Source organism: Neophocaena asiaeorientalis, unplaced genomic scaffold (genome assembly GCF_003031525.2).
Source record: "Neophocaena asiaeorientalis asiaeorientalis breed wild unplaced genomic scaffold, Neophocaena_asiaeorientalis_V1.1 scaffold55, whole genome shotgun sequence".
Classification (NCBI taxonomy): domain Eukaryota; kingdom Metazoa; phylum Chordata; class Mammalia; order Artiodactyla; family Phocoenidae; genus Neophocaena; species Neophocaena asiaeorientalis.
In genome coordinates, this window is record NW_020175684.1 from 1,819,576 (window position 1) to 1,831,943 (window position 12,368).

Consider the following 12,368-nt stretch of genomic DNA (forward strand, 5'->3'; position numbering starts at 1 on the left):
GACACATGTTCAGAGGTGATTCTTTTTTCCAGTGGTCAGTGTAATAGAAATAGACATATGGCTCCTTGATTCAAACTAAGGGAAGTCAGCTGGGAGAATTTTGGGAAATGTTTCTTCACTAACTAGGTTTAAAAGGTATAAAAATCTTTTTTCTTTGTTATATGCAAATCTACGTTCACACAATGACTGGAAATGCAGAGCCACAGTTTAACAAGTAAAGAACATAAGAGGGTAAACTCACAAAAATAGGGCATCTTCTTCTACCACTCCTTAGATCTGACATAAGCTTTGCTTTCCTAGCTAAAACATTTTATTAATTCACAGTGGTGGTTCTAAATGAAGGTTTTACAAGTAGCCAAGCTGGATAAAATTTGGTAATCCCAGTATTTTTCATACAAACAGTGAAAAGAGTGTGATGAAGGGCTTTTCTAAATCTTTTGCATTTTTATATGGAGAAGAGAAAAGTTATGTAAAGAGCAAAAACATAAGAATAATAAGTTGTTTTGAATATATAATAATTTTATAAGTGGAGGAGCAGATAGGAAGACTTATAGTAGAAAAATCTTTAATAGGAACATGTAAATATTTCTGAGAATATGTTTTATAATGAAATACAGACTGATTCAATTATGAACTCACATGAATCACTTCTGAAGAGTTTTAAAAATATTTTTTAACACCAACATGTCATATTCAATTCTTGAATTCTTTGTACAATATTTGGCTGTTGATCTTGCAGATTTACTAATAAGAAATATAATCAACACGTTTTTAGTATGTATTGAATCAAAAGTTGTTAATCTATACTAGATATTCATTAGCATTTTTGTCAATTTTATTACTACCATAAATATAAAGTGGTGATTACCTTGATTTATGGAGAAAAGAGCATTATATAATAACTTTTTTAATATTTGAAAATCAAATAAAATTTAAATCCAGTTTGAATATTAAAGAATGTCCTGTAAAGCACAGCAGTATTAGTAATGACAGGATATTTATAGCATATTTAATGGATACCTAGCTTTGAATTTTTTTCTTCAATCACATAATTTCTCTATAAAATAGTCAACAAAGTTTTGAGAAGTCCTATAACAACTGGAATTGTTTCCAAACAAGAAAACTATTCATGGCAATGATAAAAATGTATTACATTTGGAGAGATTGGTTCAAAATGGCAGAGTAGAAGGACGTGCCCTCACTCCCTCTTGTGAGAGCACCAGAGTCACAACTAACTGCTGAACAGTCATCAACAGGAAGACACTGGAACTTAACAAAAAAGATACCCCACACTCAAAGACAAAGGAGAATCCACAATGAGACAGTAGGAGAGGCGCAATCACAATAAAATCAAATTCCATAACTGCTAAGTGGGTGACTCACAAACTGGAGAACACTTATACCACAGAAGTCCACCCACTGGAGTGAAGGTTCTGAGCCCCACGTCCAGCTTCCCAACTGGGGGTCCAGCACGGCAGGAGGAATTCTTAGAGAATCAGACTTTGAAGCCTAGTGGGATTTGACTGCAGGACTTCAACAGGACTGGGGGAAACAGAAACTCCACTCTTGGAGGGCACACACAAAGTAGTGTGTGCATTAGGACATAGGGAAAGGAACAGTGACCCCATAGGTGACTGAACCAGACTTACCTGCTAGTGTTGGAAGGTCTCCTGTAGAGGCAGGGGATGGCTGTGGCTCACCGTGGGGACAAGGACACTGGCAGCAGAAGTTCTGGGAAGCACTCCTTTGCATGAGCCCTCCCAGAATCTGCCATTAGCCCCATCAAAGAGCCCAGGTAGGCTCCAGTGTTGGGTCACCTCAGGCCAAACAACCAAAAGGGAGGGAACCAAGCTCCACCCATCAGCAGACAAGCAGATTAAAGTTTTACTGAGCTCTGCCCACCAGAGCAACAGCCAGCTGTACCCATCACCAGTCCCTCCAATCAGGAAACTTGCACAAGCCTCTTAGATAGCCTCATTCACTAGAGGGCAGACAGCAGAAGCAAGAACTGCAATCTTGCAGCCTGTCGGGGAAAAAAACACGTTCACAGAAAAATAGAAAAGATGAAAAGGCAGAGGACTATGTACCAGATAAAGGAACAAGATAAAACCCCAGAAAACAAATAAATGAAGTAGAGGTAGGCAACTTTCCAGAAAAAGAATTCAGAATAATAATAGTGAAGATGATCCAGGACCTCCGAAAAACAATAGAGGCAAAGATTGAGAAGATGCAAGCAATATTTAAAAAAGACCTAGAAGAATTAAAAAACAAACAAACAAAGATGAACAATGCAATAACTGAAATGAAAAATACACTAGAAGGAATCAATAGCAGACGATTGAGGCAGAAGAATGGATAAGTGACCTAAAAGACAGAAAGGTGGAATTCACTGCTGTGTAACAGAATAAAGAAAAAAGAATGAAAAGAAATGAAGACAGCCTAAGAGACAACTGGGACAACATTAAAGGCAACAACATTCTCATTATAAGGGTCCCAGAAGGAGAAGAGAGAGAGAAAGGACCCAAGAAAATATCTGAAGAAAGTATAGTCAAAACTTCCTTACCATGGGAAAAGAAATAGCCACCCAAGTCCAGGAAGTGCAGAGAGTCCCATACAGGATAAACCCAAGGAGAAACATGCTGAGACACATAGTAATCAAATTGGCAAAAATTAAAGACAAAGAAAAATTATTGAAAGCAGTGAGGGAAAAATGACAAATAATATACAAGGGAACTCCCATAAGGTTAACAGCTGATTTCTCAGCAGACAAACTACAAGCCAGAAGGGAGTGGCAGGACGTATTTAAAGTGATGAAAGGGAAAAACCTACAACCAAGATTACTCTACTGAAAAAGGATCTCATTCAGATTCAATGGAGAAATCAAAAGCTTTATAGACAAGCAAAAGCTAAGAGAATTCAGCACCACCAAACCAGCTCTACAACAAATGCTAAAGGAACTTCTCTAAGTGGGAAACACAAGACAAGAAAAGGACCTACAAATAAAAAACACAAAACAATTAAGAATATGTTAATAGGAACATACATATCGATAATTACCTTAAAAGTGAATGGATTAAATGCTCCAACCAAAAGACACAGACTTGCTGAATGGATACAAAAATAAGACCCATATATATGCTGTCTACAGGAGACCCACTTCAGACCTAGGGACACATACAGACTGAAAGTGAGGGGTTGGAAAAAGACATTCCCAGGAAATGGAAATCAAAAGAAAGCTGGAGTAGCAATACTCATATCAGATAAACTAGACTTTAAAATGAAGAATGTTACAAGAGACAAGGAAGAACATTACATAATTATCAAGGGATCAATCCAAGAAGAAGACATAACAATTATAAATATATATGCACCCAACATAGGAGCATCTCAATACATAAGACAACTGCTAACAGCTCTAAAAGAGGAAATCGACAGAAACACAATAATAGTGGGGGTTTTAACACCTCACTTACACCAATGGACAGATCATCCATAAATGAAAATTAATAAGGAAACTCAATCTTTAAATGACACAATAGGCAGATAGATTTAATTTATATTTATAGGATATTCCATCTAAAATAGATTACACTATCTTCTTAATTGTGCATGGAACATTCTCCAGGATAGATCACATCTTGGGTCACAAATAAAGCCTCAGTAAATTTAAGAAAATTAAAATCATATCAAGAATCTTTTCTGACCCCAACACAATGAGATTAGAAATCAATTACAGGGGAAAAAAAAACTTAAAATAAAAATGGAGGCTAAACAATACATTACTAAATTACCAAGAGTTCACTGATGAAATCAAAGAGGAAATCAAAAATACCTAGAGACAAATGACAACGAAAACACTACAATCCAAAACCTATGGGATACAGCTAAAGCAGTCCTAACAGGGAAGTTTATAGCAATATAATCCTACCTCAAGAAACAACAAATATCTCAAAAAAAACAATCTAACCTTACACCTAAAGTAACTAGAGAAAGAAGAGCAAACACAACTGAAAGTTAGTAGAAGGAAAGAAATCATAAAGATCAGAGCAGAAATAAATGAAATAGAAACAACGAAAACAATAGCAAAGATTTATAAAACTAAAAGCTGGTTCTTTGAGAAGATAAACAAAATTGATAAACCATTAGCCAGAATCATCAAGAAAAAGAGGGAGAGGACTCAAATCAATAAAATTAAAAGTGAAAAAGAAGTTAAAACAGAGGCCGCAGAAACACAAAGCACCCTAAGAGACTACTACAAGCAACTCTATGCCAATAAAATAGACAACCTGGAAGAAATGGACAAATTCTTACAAAGGTATAACCTTCCAAGACTGAACGAGGAAGGAATAGAAAATATTAACAGACCAATCACAAGTAATGAAACTGATACTTTGATTAAAAATATTCCAACAAACAAAAGTCCAGGAACAGATGGCTTCACAGGTGAATTCCATCAAACACTTAGAGAAGAGCTAAAACCCATTCTTCTCAAACTCTTCCAAATATTTGCAGAGGAAGGAAGACTCCCAAACTCATTCTATGAGGCCACCATCACTCTGATACCAAAATCAGACAAAGATGCTACAAAAAAAGAAAATTACAGACCAATATCACTGATGAATATAGATGCAAAAATCCTCAACAAAGTACTAGCAAACAGAATCCAACAACACATTGAAAGGATCATACACCATGATCAAGTGGGATTCATCCCAGGGATCCAGGGATTCTTCAATATACATAAATTGTTTAATGTGATACACCATATTAACAAACTGAAGAAGGAAAACCATATGTCTTCTCAATAGATGCAGAAAAACCTTTTCACAAAATTCAACACAGATTTATGATAAAACCTCTCCAGGAAGTGGGCATAGAGGGAACCTACCTCAACATAATAAAGGCCATACATGACAAACCCAGAGCAAACATTATTTTCAACAGTGAAACACTGAAAACATTTCCTCTAAGATCAGGCACAAGACAAGGATGTCCACTATCACCACTATTAAAGAATGAAATTAGAACACTTCCTAAAACCCTAAACAAAAATAAACTCAAAATGGAATAAAGGCCCAAATGCAAGACCAGACACTATAAAACTCTTAGAGGAAAACATAGGAAGGACACTCTTTGACATAAATCACAGCAAGATCTTTTTTGATCCACCTCCTAGAGTAATGGAAATAAAAACAACAACAAAAGGAAACAAATTAGGGACCTAATGAAACTTAAAATCTTTTGCACAGCAAAGGAAACTACAAACATGATAAAAAGACAACTCTCAGAATGGGAGAAAATATTTGCAAATGAATCAATGGACAAATGATTAATCTTTAAAAAATATATACATCTCATGCAGCTCAATATTAAAAAAAAACAAACAACCTAATCCAAAAATGGGCAGAAGACCTAAATAGACATTTCTCCAAAGAAGATATACAGATGGCCAAGAAGCACATGAAAAGCTGCTCAACATCTCTAATTATTAGAGAAATGAAAATCAAAACTACAATGAGGTATCACCTCACATCAGTTAGAATGGGCAACATCAGAAAATCTACAAACAAAAACTGCTGGGGAGGTTGTGGAGAAAGTGGAACCCACTTGCACTGTTGGTGGGACTGTAAATTGGTACAGCCATTATGGAGAACAGTATGGAGGTTCCTTAAAAAACTACAAATAGAACTACCATATGACCCAGCAATCCCACTACTGGGCATATACCCAGAGAAAACAAAAATTCAAAAAGACATATGCACCCAATATTCATTAGTTACAATAGCCAGGTCATAGAGGCAACCTAAATGCCCATCAACAGACAAATGGATAAAGAAGATGTAGTACATATATACAATAGACTATTACTCTGCTATAAAAAGTGATGAAATTGAGTCATTTGTAGAGACATGGATGAATGTAGAGACTGTCATACAGAGTGGAGTAAGTCAGAAAGAGAAAAACAAATATCGTATATTAACACATACATGTGGAACCTAGGAAAATGGTACAGATGAACCAGTTTGCAGGGCAGAAATAGAGACATAGATGTAGAGAACAAATGTACGGACACCAAGGGGGTGGTGTGATGAATTGGGAGTTTGGGATTGACATGTATACACTAATATGTATAAAATGGATAACCAATGAGAACTTGCTATATAAAAAAGTAAATTAAATTAAAAAAATATTTTACATTTGTTTGGATAATAAGTAAATATTTGGACTGTTAAAATTATTATGAATATATTAATGACTATTTTTAAATATGTGAAAAATAATCTAGAAACATTTAAATATGCATAAATATAAAAGGGAAAATATTTGGCACAGTTGATTATTTTCTTCCCTCAAAATCTCTCTTTCAATTGTCTACCAAGACACTAAATGTTCCTCAGTTTACTGGGCCTTCATTACCTGGACATTCCTTCTCTGTCTCTTTTGATGGTTCTCCCTCACATCCCTTACCTTGTAACACCAAATGAAGTGCTCCAAAGAAAAATCTGCTAACTTCTCCCATTTCTATCTAGTCTCACTCTATTAATTATTTTACCATATCTAGAGGTTTAACCACTCTTCACACATGAAAATTTCCAAATTTATCTCTATTGCTTAGACATTTCTCTTGTATTCTACTCATATATCTCACTACCTACTTAACTTCTCCATTTCAATACAACATACTAGCCAATTCACCATGTACAACTCACTTTCTCACAATTACTTTTCTTCCTATAGTTTCCTTAGCTCAGTTAATCAAATTTCAATTTTTCTAGTTTGTTAAGCCAAAAATATTAGAGTCACCATTGACTTCTTTCTCTCCCATCTAAAATGCAATGGCTCCAGTAATCCTGTTCATACTATCTGTTATGAACAGAGTTATCCCCCCAAATTAATATGGTGATGTCCTAACCCGCAATGTGACTATATTTGGCAATAGGGCCTTAAGTGGGGTACTTAAGGTTAAGGAAGGTCATAAGCACAGGGCCCTAATCTGATAGGGCTGGTGTCTGTATAAGAAGAGGGAGAGACACGAGAAATATGTGTGTAAGAGTGAAGGTATCTTTCTCTTTTTGTCTGTGAAGATACAGAGAAGAGGCAATGTGAGAACACAGTGAGAAGGCAGCCGTCTACAAGCTGGGAAGAGAGCCTCACTAGAAACCAGCCCTGATCCCTTGATCTTGGACTTTTATCCTTCAGAACTGTGAGAAACCAAGTGTCTATTGTCAAAGCCACCCAGTCTGTGATATTTTGTTATGGCAGTTCAAGCAGACTAATGTTCTATCTTTTAAAGAATCTCACCACCCATTATATGTCTTTGTCTGTCTCTAGCTTGCTCCAAGCCATCATTTTCTTGTCTATGTAATTACCTCACAGATGGTCTCTCCTTTCTGTCTTTCTCCCCTTCTCCCCTTCAGTCTCACCATAGCATCCTCAGCAAGCCTCTAAATTAGCAGTCATTCTTTTTTATATTTTTTTTATAATAATATATTGTCAGAAATTGGAGGTAAGTATTTATTTATTTTTGGCTGTGTTGGGTCTTCTTTTCTGTGCAAGGGCTTTCTCTGGTTGTGGCAAGTGAGGGTCACTCTTCATCACGGTGCGTGGGCCTCTAACTATCGAGGCCTCTCTTGTTGCGGAGCACAGGCTCCAGTCGCGCAGGCTCAGTAGTTGTGGCTCACAGGCCTAGTTGCTCCGCGGCATGTGGGATCTTCCCAGACCAGGGCTCGAACCCATGTCTCCTGCATTGGCAGGCAGATTCTCAACCACTGCACCACCAGGGAAGCCCCTTTTTTTTAACTTTTGATTTTATATTGGAGTATAGCTGATTAATAATGCTGTGTTAGTTTCAGGTGTATAGCAAAGTGATTCAGTTATACATATACATGTATCTCTTCTTTTTCAAATTCTTTTCCCATTTAGGTTGTTACTGTGCTATACATTAGGGAGTTTGGGATTGACATGTACACACTTCTATATTTAAAACTGAAAGTCATTCTTGCTCATAATCCTTTGTTGTCTTCAAAGCAGAGCATGAGCCAAAGTGCTTAAACTGATTTGGCCTCCTCTTACTTCTTGTAACTCATATACTGCTACTCTTTCCATCCCTTATGCAGTTGTAGTCACACTGATCCCATAATAGAACCTTGACTACACCAACTGTCTTCCTACATCATGGCTTTGCACCAGCTGCTCCTTTTCTGGAAATTGTCTTAAAGATATCCATATGGGCTTACCCTCAACCCGTTTCCCTCATTCTTTGCTCCAGTAGACTTTTTACCTGAGTTCTTCCCTGACACTCTATTTCACTTTGACCTCTTCCCACATTCACTGTTATTCCTCTAAGTTTTTCCTAAGCTTTCTTTTTCTTCATAGCATTTACCCCCATCTAAGTTACTGTAAATATTACTTATTTGCTTCTTTTTCATAAGTTGTATATTTTCCCCTCTCTCATTAGAATGTAGTCTATCAGGTATATTAGTTTCTCCATTGCTGACAACAACTTGCCACAAAACTATCGACTTAGAATAAAACAAACATTGTCTCAGTTTCTGTAGGTCAGAAGTCCAGATAATGCATAGTGCAAGTGAATTCTCTGCTTAGAGTCTTACCAGGCTGACATCAAGGTGTCAGCAGGACTGCATTCCTTCTTGGAAGCTCTGAGGATGAATCTGCCTCTAAACACATTCAGGATGTTGGCAGATTTAAGTTTCATGTAGTTGTCAGGCTGCAGTTCTTTTTCTTTGTTGATTGTTAGATAAGGGTGATTCTCCACTTCTAGAAGCCACCCTTGTATTCTGGCCACTTTCATCTTCAAAGCCCGCAATGGCTGGGTGAGTTTTTATCATGCTTCTAATCTTTCTGACCTCTCCTCGGCCTCCTTCCTCTCTGTTACCTCCAGCCAGAGAAAATTCTTTGCTTTTAAGGACTTGTGTGTTTAGATTGCGCCCATTCCAATTATCCAGGATCATCTCCATGTATTAAGATCCATAACCTTAACTATATCTGCAAAGTTCTTTTGGCCATGTAGTGTAACATTTCAGAAATTCCAGGGATTAGGCCCTGGACATATTGGGGGAACATTCTGCTTACCACATGATTTATAGATTTGTGAATATGTGCATGTATTTTTTCCACAATGCCTGGTTGAGATTCAAAGCAAATTAATATGTTTTTAATAAATTGTAATAGTAAACTAAAAAAATCTCCAGGTTAACATTGAAATATCAATTTAATATATTCTAGTAGTGCTTAAAATAACATTTCAAATTAAACTGCTACATTTTTTCTAACTTGCTGCTCAAATATTTTAGATTCATTTTAGTACTATCATTTGTCTTACAAGCTCCAAGAATTCTAATGAAATTTAGTGCTTGGCATTGTTACCAAGGAATTTATCATTTACTAAAAGGCATAAAGAAAGGTCAGAAATAACTATAAAAAAATAAATGATATGATATGTCATGAAGGGATTTATGACTTTTGAATATTATGAGACTATGTAGTCATAATGGTGGGAAGAATAAGGAAAAGTGTCATCAAGAAATGTGACTTGAATAATTAAAATAATTTCAAAGGATGGGGTGCTAGGGGAAGAAGACACCCCTAATTAGAGTAAAATATGATAAAGATGTAGAAGTAAGAAAGTGTAGGGCTTGTTTGAACCAGAACAAGCAGGATTTGTGATTTTTTCTGAAAATAAATGACATGAATGAGACAGCAAGAGATAAGTCTGGAAACAATTACATTAACAGTATCTATTTATTAGTATCTATGAAGATCATGCACCCTTCATTGGGTACATAGCACAATAGAGAAGAAAAACAAAGTTCCAATGTGTGGACACAAATATAAACAAATACAAAAATATATAACCTATCAGTTATATAGAAAAGAAATCCTGGTAGGAAGGCTTGGGAGTGTCAGAAGGTCATGCTGGTTTGCCTAAGGTGGTCAGGGAAGGCTTGTCAGAGAATGAAACATTTAAGGACATATCAGAAGCAACATGATGGACTGAGCCATACTGGTCTTGGAAGGAATAGGCTTCCAGGGGAAGAAATTGAATGTGCAAGGATCTGAGATTAGATGAGCCAGGAACAAGTTTAATTAAAAAAAAAAAAAACTCTCTTGATTAAGTGAATTGAAAAATAAATTAACCAATCACTACCCCAGTTTTATGCCACAAATGATTTGAAGAGTTTATATAGAAAAAAATGCAAAAGAATGAATGAAGATCAGAACAACCACAAAGCACAGATTAGAAGTTATACACCTGAAGAGATAGGGATTAAGATACCCATGGCTGAGTTCCATATTTAAACTTTAGTTCACCAGCAGTCTAAATAAAAATGGTTAAGAAAAGCAGTAACCTCATTGTCATTGCTTACAGAGTTAAACAGTATGTTCCTCTGGGGATCCCAAGTTTTCCTAGAATTATTTCTGATTTATTTTTCTTTTGTGGGCTTTATATCAGACAATGAAAGGCATAATGTGAAATGACATCAACCACATTTCCTCAACAAATGTAATTGTGGGTTTTAAAATTTTATCTTCATAGGTCCTTTGAAGAAAGATGAAAGTAAGAAAAAAAAAGTGAAGCTCAGAAAAATTGGGGAACAAAAGTCAAGAAAAGTAAGAAAATAATCTACCATTATTGTGGTAGAAAATCCAAAATTAAATTACAAATATACAAGTTTACAGCTTTCAAATGGTCCAGCTCATTCTTCCCTAATGGAATGGATGGACTATTATGGAATATGTCCTCTGCTATTAGCAGGTTGGGCATGCAAATTTTGGTCTATTTTTTTTTCCTGGGGTTTAGAAGGATATCAGGTATCCTACAAATCCTTAGCAACCATTATATTTCTTATTATGCAGGACAGATAGCCAACACTATTCAGCCATTTCTGCTTCCATACTGATAAATTCATGGTTAGCCAATATTGTCAGGCATCCGTGTTCTAAGACATTTAAAATCTATTCCCACAAATATTTCTTATATCTACAGATATAAACTGGCAAGATTAACACTCCTTGTGTCGATTTCTATGCTTATCATTTTTATTTCTTTGTAATTCTTTCCTCTGGACTCACTTTTCTTCTTGCTGATACATATCCTTCAGTAGTTTTTTCATTGAGTGCTGTGGATGGTACATTTCTCACTCTTTTTATCTTGGGGTTCATTTTAATAATATGTATTTTATCAATTCCAGGTTTTGATGTTTTCATATTATTAATGTTCATTACACTCCTACAACATGTCTAGATTTAAATTTTTTTAAATTATCTTAATTTGAGAATGCATGTTTTCTCTAGGATACCATTTCCAGACAAATTTCAGTTCTTATTAACTAGCAAATCAAATTAGAACAATTTCTGAACCATAAATCCAGCAGGCCAGTAGCTTAAGCTCCTAATTTTTGTTTCTTGTTTTACAAGAAGTTAGATTTTGATTTTCCAGACATATATGTTTCCTTCTTTGTCTATCATTGTAATATATTCGGAGATAGTAGTGAAGTTAAAAACATGAAATCACAAAATTCATTCTGAACTAAATGCATTGGTAATATGCTAAGTTTCTTGTGAACTCTCCAGCATGATGTTGATAAAAAGAGCTCAATATTCCTATTTTGAAGTGTTTTATTATTTTATTCAATATCAAAAATTATATTTTTATGAATGAAAGATAAACATAATATCATGTAAAGATTTAAAATTCAAATATATTGGTAAAATGTTTTGTTTGGGGGAGGGATTTGTCACCATGAAATTCTGCTCAGTATTAACACCATGACCTTCCCTTCTACATTGTCTTTGCTCTTTTGTGTGTCAAGTACCTAAGCATTTAATTTGGTAAGTGTGAATATTTGAGTGACTGGGTTATTAAAAATGTATGTCTACCCACAGCAGTTAAATGGGTTTCAGCCCATCTAGGGCATTTACAGACATCATTCTGGCAGAAAATTTAAAATCAAATTACTGGAAACTATCTATGGAAGGCACACACCCCACAGCTAATAAAGGTTTAATGATAGAGCATTACTTATATTTCAGGGCTCTGTCCATACAAGGAGTTTATAGTGTTTCTAAATGTGGTCTTCCTGTCTCTGGTTCCAACCTCCATGGTCATCTCCCATCCCATCCTCCTTACCTATACCCAAGGAACTCTTCATGTATCTCCCTGGAACCAGGAAAGTCTAGCTCATTTCATATTTATTTAAGTTCTATTGTGACATAAACTCAATGCTTGTTTCCTTCAGTTTGTCATTTTTTATTAACAGGAGTATCCCTTGCAAGTCAAAATTCTAAATGGTGGTTTTTGAAAAACAATTTTCTCTTAGTTCCAACTTGAATGATTCTGCTCCTTT